General features: G+C 45.8%; 1 pseudogene; it reads right to left on the reverse strand.

The window, feature by feature from the left end:
* Nucleotides 1-349: 349 nt before the first annotated feature.
* LOC147967205 (uncharacterized) lies at nucleotides 350-2,555 on the reverse strand (annotated as a pseudogene).
* Nucleotides 2,556-10,445: the final 7,890 nt, after the last annotated feature.

Consider the following 10,445-nt stretch of genomic DNA (forward strand, 5'->3'; position numbering starts at 1 on the left):
TGCGCACGCATGCATAACTCATCAATTACATTACTATAACCTCGCTCGAGTAATAAGGGAAACCGAATATGCACACGACAGTAACACTCACTCGAAGTTGTAAGGAAAGAGTATTAAATCTTTGTTTTCATTTATTACTAATGATTTGAGCAAGTTGGCCTCGGCCTCTTCGGCGTTCTTTTTAACCTGAAAATCATCTATGATATTTGTATTAATGAACCCAATATCATACATTTCTGCTTTTCTGCACTCGACGATCTTCAATCTGCATAATATAGTGAGGATAATTATAAATACATGCAATGAAAGAGCTGAGCTATATATAGAGACTTAATGACAGAAGTAGTACTTACAGACAGTAGCAAGTGACCGTTAATTTATCGAGGGCCTTCTGATTGAAAAACGCGAAGAACTCCTCAAATGGAACAGGCAACATATCACCGCAGATGAGGTCGTGCTCCTCTATAATTCTCAGATACAAAGTATTCGTCCCCCCAGACTCTCTGCAGGTTTTCATGTACCAATTATGGAATCTTCGCATCATCGTTGTTAGAGATTTTTCATCTTTGATGAGAGGCTTCCCATACTCATATCTGTGTTCGTCCACCTCCAACAAATCATAATGTACATCGTCGGGCAGGTAATCTCCAAAATTGGTATAACCGGGCACCATCCTCGGATCATTAGCGACGATATCACTAGACACCTTGAGCGGGGGGAGCGATTGGTTCGCTTGTTCTCCAAGCTGGGCAATTTTTTTCCCAGCTCGTCGTTCTTTTAGCCTTTGATCACTGACAGTACTTCCCGACCGCTCCGCTTCGAGATATGCCTTTTCAGTAATTTGCTCATAGTTGGTTTTTGGCGGAGACTTTGGTGGTTTCCTCAGGGCATCGATAGTGCGCTTTGCTTTCACCGGATCTACCTTCTCCTCCGAAGGTGGATGTCTCTTTGCTTTCAACCCTTCAAAGAAGTCCTTCACCTCGGTCCGCACGATCTTCGCGGTTTCCTCCGGGGTCCTCTCATACGGTAACTTCTCTAGAGGCTTGAGAGGTGGACCGTATCTGTATTGCCTCCCGCCTCTGGCTGTACTGCTAGATGCCGGAGCAGACGGGGCGGCTGCGGCTGTCTTCTTTCGTGCTTGCTTACGAGGCAGAGGAGAAGGAGTACGACGCACCGGAGCAGCCGTGGCGTCGGCGGGTCTCTTCTGCCCTTGCTGGCGAGGCGGAGAAGGAGGAGGCTGGTGGCTGCTTGGGCGCGCCGGCGCAGGCGGAGAAGGAGGCGGAGTGCCGCCACGCGCCGGAGAAGGAGGCTGAGTGCCCTGATCGTCACTCGCCGGAGGAGGAGGCGGTGGAGGAGGTGGAGTGCCCTGACTCGCCGGAGGAGGAGGCGGAGGCGGAGGCATCCAGTTCGGAAGGTTGATGAGCTCCTTCCGCCATAGGCATGGAGTCTTCAGACAAGAACCCAGCCGAGTCTCCCCTTCACCCGTAGGGTGGTCAAGCTGGAGGTCCTCAAATCCTTCTGTGATTTCATCCACCATCACCCTAGCATATCCTTCTGGAATCGGCCGGCAGTGAAAAGTTGCGCCAGGTTCAGGAGGTGCAACAGAGCCAACAGCCGCCTTGACTTTCAATTCCATCCACTACGTCATAAGGTGGCAATGCTGAGACTCTGTGATAGCATCTACGGGGTAGCTAGCAGGAGCCGTGAAGACAGGCTGAACCAGCTCGGTGGAAGCCTGGCTGCTTCTCCGCTGAGATGGCGGGGTAGTTTCGGCAGGTCGCTTGCTGCGATTTGCTTCTCGTTCCTCAATTGCTTGTACCCTTGCGTGCAGCGCCTGAATTTGGATCTACTCCACTTTTTTCCTCCTCTCCTGGCATTTGTAACCGCTTGCGTCCGAAAAACCAGCCTTCCATGAAACGGAGGCTGGCGTGCCTCGTGTCCCTCCAGGGTGCTCAGGATTCCCGAGGGCCATTGTGAGCTCATCGATTCTCTCTGTCTGGAACGAACGTCCCTTGCTGCCCTGCATCGATATAGTGCTTAAGCTTCTTGACGGGTATTGCAAGTTGCTCGTCCGTCCAACGGCACTTTCCTGATACAGGGTCCAAGGTTCCGCCAGCCCCGAAGAACCAAGTCCGGCAATGGTCTGGCCAGTTCATTGTCTCTAGTTCTATCCCTTTATCAAGCAGATCCCTCTCAGACTTGGCCTAGTTAGGCCGGGCTTTGAGGTAGCCACCTGACCCCGTGCGATGGTGAAGCTTCTTCTTCGCAACATTTTGCTTGTTTGTCGCCGACATCTTCTTACTCTTTTCCGATGTCTTGTGGGCCACAAATGCGGGCCATTGATCTCTAATCTTCTCATATTTGCCGATGAATTCTGGTGTCTCTTCTTTGTCGACAAACCTTTTCAGCTCATTCTTCCACCTCCTGAATAGGTCTGCCATCTTCTTAAGAGCATGAGACTTGATTAATTGCTCTATAACTGGCTTCTCCGGATCCTCCTCTGGCAGTAGGGTGAAATTTGCCTTCAGCTCAGTCCAAAGATCATCTTTTTGCATATCATTGACATAAGACACCTCAGGGTCTTCGTTCTTAGGCTTATACCATTGGTGGATGCTGATCGGGATCTTGTCCCTAACAAGAACCCCGCACTGAGCAGAAAAGGCTTCCTTTGTCCGGATGGGTTCAATCGGTTGGCCGTCGCGCACGATTGCTGTGATCTCAAACCTTTCATCCGCGCGCAACTTTTTCTTCGGGCCTCGTCTCTTTACAGAAGTTGTGCTCGATCCGGAGGGCTAGAAAAAAGAAGAAAGACGAGAGTTAATTAATATGTGTACATACCAAAACAATGAATGCATCAATTAGCTAGTCAGCACAGGCTTAACTAATATATTTACCTGGCCGGACTCTGTTCGGTCACTGGAGCCGTCAACACGGGCTCCTTCTTGCACCAGCATTGGGTCATCGGAGCCATCATAATCATGTCTTTCCTCCTCCATTCTTCGATCATCGTAACCTGCTTCTTCACCCTGTTCTTCCAGACCATCGTTGTCGTTAAGATACGACGACATGACATCACCTCGCTAAGATTATGTCCCCCAACACCTCTTCTGCTTCCTCGTCTCGTCCGTGCTCCATATTAGTGGCAAACATGACAGCATGTGGATATATTAGTGGCAAACATAGACCTAGCTTATTCCGGGTTTGGGGTGGCCTGGGCAACACTTCAAGGGTAGGGGCGCGGCGGGAGGGGGTAGGAGACCGACATCGTTTTTTTCTAGGGTTTGGGTGTCCTCGAGAGTTTTGGTCGAGCGAGAGGGTCGTGGGGTGCTCCCGTGGTATAAGTTATCACAGTCGAGAGGGGGTATATATATCGACCGCCCCTCATGTCGAAGTTATCCGGGAGGGGGTAATATCGACAACGATGACATACATACACGGGAAAATAATGTTATTGTGGAGGGGGTATATCGACCCCCCCCCCCACGTGTTGAAGTTATCGGGAGGGGTTTATATCAACAACGACGACATACATACACGGGAAAATAATGTTATCGGGGAGGGGGTATATCGACCCCCCTCGTGTTGAAGTTATCCCCCATCGTGTTGAAGTTATCGGGAGGGGTACATATCGACGACGACAGACCCGATAAAACATAAGAAAACGAAGAAGAAATAAAAAGAGGAGAAGAAGAAAGGAATAGAGGAGAAGAAGAAAAAAAAAAGAAAATGTTCTATTTTTTCTTCTTCTCTATTCCTTTCTTCTTCTCCTCTTCTTTTTCTTCTTTTTTCCTCTTCTTATTTATTTCTCCTCTTCTTCCTCTCCTCTTCTTCTTTCTTTCCTCTTCTTATTTTCTTCTTTCCTATCCTTCTTTTTCTTCTTCTTCCCTTCCTAGCTAGATATATAAATTTTTTCTAAAATTGTAACTTTTGCATATATAAAACTTTTCCATGGATCATCATTTCTCATATATATCGAATATATATCCATTGTCATATATAAAAACTTTCTAATATGAACAAATATATTATAGCCAAAAAAATATCCATTGACATACATATTCATAAAAATATAGCCAAAAAGAACTTTTTGTTCACATATACATTATAGCCACATACACATATACATCACATATGAACAAAAAAATTAAACTAATAAAAATAAAAAAACATATAGCCACATATGAACAAAAACATATAGCCACATACATACACATATACATTATATATATATATATATATATATATATATATATATATGAAAAAACAATTAAACTAAAAAATCAGAGCCGGGGCGGCGGCTCTCACAGCGGGGGCGGCTAGGACGATGGCGACGGCGGGGGCGGCGAGGGCGCCGGCGTGCGGGGGCGGGACGGGGCAGGGGCGGGGCGACGACGACGCGCGGGCAGGGGCGGGGCGGCGCCCGCGAGCAGGGGAGCGGGCGGCGCGCACGGGCAGGGGCGGGGCGCCGCGTGGGGGCAGGGCGACGGCGACGGCACCGGGCGGCGACCCGTCGGGGCAAGGGCGCGGGGCGATGGCGACGAGGAGCGGGCGGTGACGGCGAGCACGGGCAGCCTGGCGGCGTCGGGGGCAACTGGCGAGGGATCTGAAAATTCCCCAAGTGTTGGCTTATATAGGCACATCTTTAGTCCCGGTTGGTGGCACCAACCGGGACCAATGCCACCTTTAGTCCCGGTTGGTGCCACCAACCGGGACCAAAGGCCCCTTTTCAGCAGCCCAAAGGGCGGGAAGCGGTGGCCTTTGGTCCCGGTTGGTGGCACGAACCGGGACCAATGCCCCCTTTAGTCCCGGTTGGTGCCACCAACCGGGACCAAAGGCCTTGCGCTGCCGGCGGCCAAAAGTTTAGTCCCACCTCGCTAGTTGAGAGGGGCTCGGAGTGGTTTATAAGCCCCACTGCGGCTGCCCTCTCGAGCTCCTCTCAAATGCAGGCTTACGGGCCTAATGTCGCACTGTGCTGTCTGTGTGCCTATTGGGCCTTCTGCGGGCCTGAATCCTGGCCCAGATTGGGTTTCTAGTCGTATTCAGGCCGTGGTGGTCCAATAGTTGGCAGTTTTTTTTTCCAGTTTTTTGGTTTTGTTTTTTGCATTATTTATTTTCTTTTTTTTTTGCTTTATTTGTTAATTCTTTTTGCTTTTAGGTCAGAAAATTTATAAACTTTCTGTTAGTGCCATTAGTTTTCAAATTTGAATAGTTAAAATTTGAATTCTATGAAATTTGTGTGAATCACAAGTTTGTGATTAACTTTACTATAAAATAGTTTTTTTTTCAGTTTTTTTGTTTTGTTTTTTGCATTATTTATTTTCTTTTTTTTTGCTTTATTTTTTAATTCTTTTTGCTTTTAGGTCAACAAAATTATAAACTTTCTGTTAATGCCATTAGTTTTAGAAAAAATATAAAGTTTCTATTAGTGCCATTAGTTTTCAAATTTGAATAGTTAAAATTTGAATTCTTTGAAATTTGTGTGAATCACAAGTTTGTGATTAACTTTAGTATAAAAATAGTTTTTTTTTCCAGTTTTTTTGTTTTGCTTTTGCATTATTTATTTTCTTTTGTTTTTTGCTTTATTTTTTAATTCCTTTTGCTTTTAGGTCAGCAAAATTATAAACTTTCTGTTAGTGGCATTAGTTTTAGGAAAAATATAAACTTTCTATTAGTGCCATTAGTTTTCAAATTTGAATAGTTAAAATTTGAATTCTTTGAAATTTGTGTGAATCACAAGTTTGTGATTAACTTTACTAAAAAATGAGCATAGATGCGCCTATAGAGAGAATTCAACCTAAATCCATAATAAATTTCTATGAATTTCAGAGAAATTCACTATGAATTTAGGTCAAATTCCCTCTATAAGGGCATCTATTCTCACTTTGAGAGGAGCTCAACAAGGCAGAGAGGGACGGGCTTATAAACCGGTGTGAGCGCCCTTCGGTTGGCGAGGTGGAACTAAACTCTGACCGCAACGAGGACCAACCCTTTAGTCCCGGTTTGTGGCACAAACCGGGACTAATGGTCATGGGCCAGGGGCGAGGCGCATTGGTCCCGGTTCGTGCGTGGAACCGGGACCAAAAGGTCCAGACGAACCGGGACCAATGGCCCACATGGCTGCCCTCTTTGAGTGTTCTTGGTGAGAACATAGGTGACAAGGAGCGAACCGGGATTAATGGTATTACGAGGGCCGAACCATAAGACATTAAAGCATTTCAAATGAACTCTGAAAAAGTTGAAAGTTGGCATGATATCATAATTTCACCCACATACCATGTGCATGTACAAAACAGACAATGGTATCATACTCGTCTGTTACAAAGTTGGCATGGTATCATCATAATAGTTGTGGGAGAAAGTCTTCACTTTTTCATCGCTTGTGTCATTTGCTTATTGCGCCGTAACCATGGATAATATTCATCGTTTATCAGGATGCTTGGGTCAGCCTTGACTTTGAAGGGAGGAATTTCATGAAACTTTTCATAATCTTCAGACATGTCTGTCTTGCCCTCCACTCCCACGATGTCCCTTTTTCCTGAAAGAACTATGTGGCGCTTTGGCTCATCGTATGATGTATTCGCTTCCTTATCTTTTCTTTTTCTCGGTTTGGTAGACATGTCCTTCACATAGATAACCTGTGCCACATCATTGGCTAGGACGAACGGTTCATCGGTGTACCCAAGATTTTTGAGATCCACTGTTGTCATTCCGTACTGTGGGTCTACCTGTACTCTGCCTCCTGACAGATTGACCCATTTGCACTTAAACAAAGGGACCTTAAAATCATGTCCATAGTCAAGTTCCCATATGTCCACTATGTAACCATAATATGTGTCCTTTCCCCTCTCGGTTGCCGCATCAAAGCGGACACCGCTGTTTTGGTTGGTGCTCTTTTGATCTTGGGCGATCGTGTAAAATGTATTCCCATTTATCTCGTATCCTTTGTAAGTCAATACAATCAAAGATGGTCCCCTGGACAACAAGTACAGCTCATCACAAACAGTGTTGTCACCTCTGAGACGTGTTTCCAACCAATTGCTGAAAGTCCTGATGTGTTCACATGTAATCCAGCCGTCGCACTGCTCCGGGTGTTTGGAGCGCAGACTGTTCTTGTGTTCATCGACATACGGGGTCACCAAGGTAGAGTTCTGTAGAACTGTGTAGTGTGCTTGAGCCAAGAATATCTGTCCCTGCATATTATTGGGTCCCCTCCAAGCGTGCCTTTTCCAGTCAGTCTCCCCTCATACCGCGATTTAGGGAGACCCATCTTCTTAAGGCCAGGAATGAAGTCAACACAAAACCCAATGACATCCTCTGTTTGATGGCCCATGGAGATGCTTCCTTCTGGCCTAGCGCGGTTACAGATATATTTCTTTAGGACTCCCATGAACCTCTCAAAGGGGAACATATTGTGTAGAAATACGGGCCCGAGAATGACAATCTCGTCGACTAGATGAACTAGGACGTGCGTCATGATATTGAACAAGGATGGTGGGAACACCAGCTCGAAACTGACAAGACATTGCGCCACATCACTCCTTAGCCTTGGTATGATTTCTGGATTGATCACCTTCTGAGAGATTGCATTGAGGAATGCACATAGCTTCACAATGGCTAATCGGACGTTTTCCGGTAGAAGCCCCCTCAATGCAACCGGAAGCAGTTGCGTCATAATCACGTGGCAGTCATGAGACTTTAGGTTCTGGAACTTTTTCTCTGGCATATTTATTATTCCCTTTATATTCGACGAGAAGCCAGTCGGGACCTTCATACTGAGCAGGCATTCAAAGAAAATTTCTTTCTCTTCTTTCGTAAGAGCGTAGCTGGCAGGACCTTCATATTGCTTCGGAGGCATGCCGTCTTTTTCGTGCAAACGTTGCAGATCCTCCCGTGCCTCAGGTGTATCTTTTGTCTTCCCATACACGCCCAAGAAGCCTAGCAGCTTCACGCAAAGGTTCTTCGTCACATGCATCACGTCGATTGAAGAGCGGACCTCTAGGTCTTTCCAGTAGGGTAGGTCGAAGAATATAGATTTCTTCTTCCACATGGGTGCACGTCCCTCAGCGTCATTCGGAACAGCTAGTCCGCCGGGACCCTTTCCAAAGATTACATGTAAATCATTAACCATAGCAAGTACGTGATCACCGGTACGCATGGCGGGCTTCTTCCGGTGATCTGCCTCGCCTTTGAAATGCTTGCCTTTCTTTCGACATTGATGGTTGGTCGGGAGAAATCGACGATGGCCCAGGTACACATTCTTCCTGCATCTGTCCAGGTATATACTTTCGGTGTCATCTAAATAGTGCGTGCATGCGTGGTATCCCTTGTTTGTCTGTCCTGAAAGGTTACTGAGAGCGGGCCAATCGTTGATGGTTACAAACAGCAATGCGTGCAGGTTAAATTCCTCATGTTTGTGCTCATCCCACGCACGTACACCGTTTCCATTCCACAGCTATAAAAGTTCTTCAACTAATGGCCTTAGGTACACATCAATGTCGTTGCTGGGTTGCTTAGGGCCTTGGATGAGAATTGGCATCATAATGAACTTCCGCTTCATGCACATCCAAGGAGGAAGGTTATACATACATAGAGTCACGGGCTAGGTACTGTGATTGCTGCTCTGCTCCCCGAAAGGATTAATGTCATCCGCGCTTAAAGCAAACCACACGTTCCTTGGGTCACTTGCAAACTCAGCCCAGTACTTTCTCTCGATTTTTCTCCACTACGACCCATCAGCGGGTGCTCTCAACTTCCCGTCTTTCTTACGGCCCTCACTGTGCCATCGTATCAACTTGGCATGCTCTTTGTTTCTGAACAGTCGTTTCAACCATGGTATTATAGGAGCATACCACATCACCTTCGCAGGAACTCTCTTCCTGGGGGGCTCGCCGTCAACATCACCAGGGTCATCTCGTCTGATCTTATACCGCAATGCACCGCATACCGGACATGCGTTCAGATCCTTGTACGCACCGGTAGAGGATGCAGTCATTAGGGCATGCATGTATCTTCTGCACCTCCAATCCTAGAGGGCATACGACCTTCTTTGCTGCGTATCTACTGTCGGGCAATTCGTTATCCTTTGGAAACTTCTTCTTCAATATTTTTAGTAGCTTGTCAAATCCTTTGTCAGGCACATCATTCTCTGCCTTCCACTGCAGCAATTCCAGTACGGTACCGAGCTTTGTGTTACCATCTTCGCAATTGGGGTACAACCCTTTTTTGTGATCCTCTAACATGCGATCGAACTTCAGCTTCTCCTTTTGACTTTCGCATTGTGTCCTTGCATCGACAATGACCCGGCAGAGATCATCATCATCGGGCACATCGTCTGGTTCCTCTTGATCTTCAGCAGCTTCCCCATTGCAGCATCGCCGTATTCAGGGGGCACATAGTTGTCATCGTCCTCTTCTTCTTCGCCGTCTTCCATCATAACCCCTATTTCTCCGTGCCTCGTCCAAACATTATCGTGTGGCATGAAACCCTTGTAAAGCAGGTGAGTGTGAACGATTTTCCGGTCAGAGTAAGACTTCGTATTCCCACATTTAGGGCATGGACAACACATAAAACCATTCTGCTTGTTTGCCTCAGCCACTTCGAGAAAATCATGCACGCCCTTAATGTACTCGGAGGTGTGTCTATCACCGTACATCCATTGCCGGTTCATCTGTGTGCATTATATATAATTAAGTGTGTCAAAAACCATTACAGAACATCATGAATAGATAATTAAGTGACCAAATTAATAGAAGTTCATCATCACATTAAAACCAAAGTACATACATAGTTCTCATCTAACAACATATAGCTCTCCAGAGCATCTAATTAATTAAACCATACATTGAAACTATGTAAAACATTTCAATGCGAAAACAAATGCGATCATAATCGCAACCAAGGTAACAATTGATTCAAAGGCATAATGATACCAAGCCTCGGTATGAATGGCATATTTTCTAATCTTTCTAATCTTCAAGCGCATTGCATCCATCTTGATCTTGTGATCATCGATGACATCCGCAACATGCAACTCCAATATCATCTTCCCCTCCTCAATTTTTTTATTTTTTCCTTCAAGAAATTGTTTTCTTCTTCAACTAAATTTAACCTCTCGACAATAGGATCGGTTGGAATTTCCGGTTCACATACCTCCTAGATAAATAAAATCTATGTCACGGTGGTCGGCATAATTTTCATAAACAATAAATGAACCAATAGTTATAAAGATAATATATACCACATCCGAATCATAGACAGGACGAGGGCCGACGGGGGCGGATACCAAAACCATCGCACTATATAATAACAAGCAATAAAATAGTAAGAAAATTAGACAAGTATCTATCTAAAGTAAGAATATTTTTCTTTCAGAAAGAAGATAAGAACAAGAGGCTCACCACGGTGGTGCCGGCGACGAGATCGGCGCGGGCAATCGACAGCGGTGA

This window comes from Triticum urartu, chromosome 6A (assembly GCF_056163025.1).
Source record: "Triticum urartu cultivar PI428250 chromosome 6A, HENAU_Tu73, whole genome shotgun sequence".
Taxonomy (NCBI): Eukaryota; Viridiplantae; Streptophyta; class Magnoliopsida; order Poales; family Poaceae; genus Triticum; species Triticum urartu.